The following is a 1,555-nucleotide window of genomic DNA, read 5'->3' on the forward strand; positions in this document are numbered from 1 at the left end:
TAGTCAACCTTCATGCATGATTATTCCTGAAAATGTAGGACACTTTGAAATCAAACCAAGAGTAATTCAATTGCTGCCTAAGTATCATGGAATGGAATCCGAGAATCCTTATCTTCACCTTAAGGATTTTGAGGAAATTAGCATCACATTTAGAGTGCCAAATGTATCGGAAGACGTCCTTAAATTGACCTTGTTTCCTTTTTCCTTAAAGGATAAAGCCAAAACATGGCTGAACTCCTTGAGACCTAGATCGCTGGGAACATGGCATGATATGCAAAGAGAATTCCTGAAAAAATTCTTTCCTGCACAAAGGACTAACTTTTTGAAAAGGCACATTAGTAATTTCCAACAAAAAGACCATGAAACATTTTATGAATGCTGGGAGAGATTTAAAGATTTGCTTCTCTCTTGTCCTCATCATGGGTTTGAAACATGGAGAACCATTAGTTTCTTTTACGAAGGGTTGTCTCCACAATTAAAACAATTTATAGAGACTATGTGCAATGGTCTATTTTTGGAAAAGCAACCCGATGAGGCATGGGACTATTTAGATTCTCTCGCAGAGACTGCACAATTATGGGATACAGGGGATAGAGTGAATAAACCTTTACCTAAGCCTACTAGCATTGGATATGGGGGCCTTTACAACCTTAGTACTCAGGATGATATTCAGGCTAAAATGGCAGCACTTACTAGGAAGGTAGAGGAAATTGAACTTAGAAGGATTGAACCCGTCAAGACCGTAGAACATAACAGCGAGTGTTGTAGGATTTGTGAGATGCCTGGCCATCTCACCACTGATTGCCCCACAATACCCGCATTCAAGGAAGTCTTGCACGATCAGGCCAATGTTATGAATACCTATCAAAAATCTTTCAATAATCCTTTTTCGGATACTTACAACCCTGGATGGAAGAACCATTCAAATTTCAGGTGGAGAAATGACCAACCTCAACAAGTATATAACCCAACTCCTCCACCTCCGCAACCTCATTATGCACACGCACCCCCTCAAAAATCCAATCTCGAAGAAACTTTGCAATCTTTCATGCAAGGTCAAGCTAAAATCAATGATGAATTAAGAAATCAACTGACAACGCTGACCACTGCTTTAAGTGCTCAAGAGAAAGGTAAGCTACCAGCTCAACCACAATCTAATCCTCAAGTCTATGGCGGTAGCAATGCATCATCTTCAACTTTGCATAAAGAACAAGCGAAGAGTATAATAACTTTGCGAAGTGGAAAGGTTATTGACCGACCAGTCCCAGAACAAACTCAAGTCATACCTGATTCTGACCCTTCCGAGACAAAAGAAAAGGATAACGAAGAAACTGAAGCACCAACATCTACTGAAAAAATTGAATGTCCTTTTTCTGCACCATTTCCACAAAGATTAAAGCCCTTGCAAAAGCTTGAACTAAACTCTGAAATTCTTGAGCTTTTTAGGCAAGTAAAAATCAATGTACCTCTTCTTGATGCAATCAAACAAGTGCCTTCCTATGCAAAATTTTTAAAAGATTTGTGCACTGTCAAGCGTCGTTTAAATGTCAAGAAG

At 39.2% G+C, this 1,555-nt stretch overlaps 1 pseudogene; it reads right to left on the reverse strand.

The window, feature by feature from the left end:
* Positions 1–328: 328 nt before the first annotated feature.
* LOC149753169 (small nucleolar RNA R71) lies at positions 329–426 on the reverse strand (annotated as a pseudogene).
* Positions 427–1,555: the final 1,129 nt, after the last annotated feature.

Source organism: Phoenix dactylifera, chromosome 7 (assembly GCF_051530095.1).
Source record: "Phoenix dactylifera cultivar Ajwa chromosome 7, Ajwa_hap1_PhDact_Kaust_v1.1, whole genome shotgun sequence".
Lineage (NCBI taxonomy): Eukaryota > Viridiplantae > Streptophyta > Magnoliopsida > Arecales > Arecaceae > Phoenix > Phoenix dactylifera.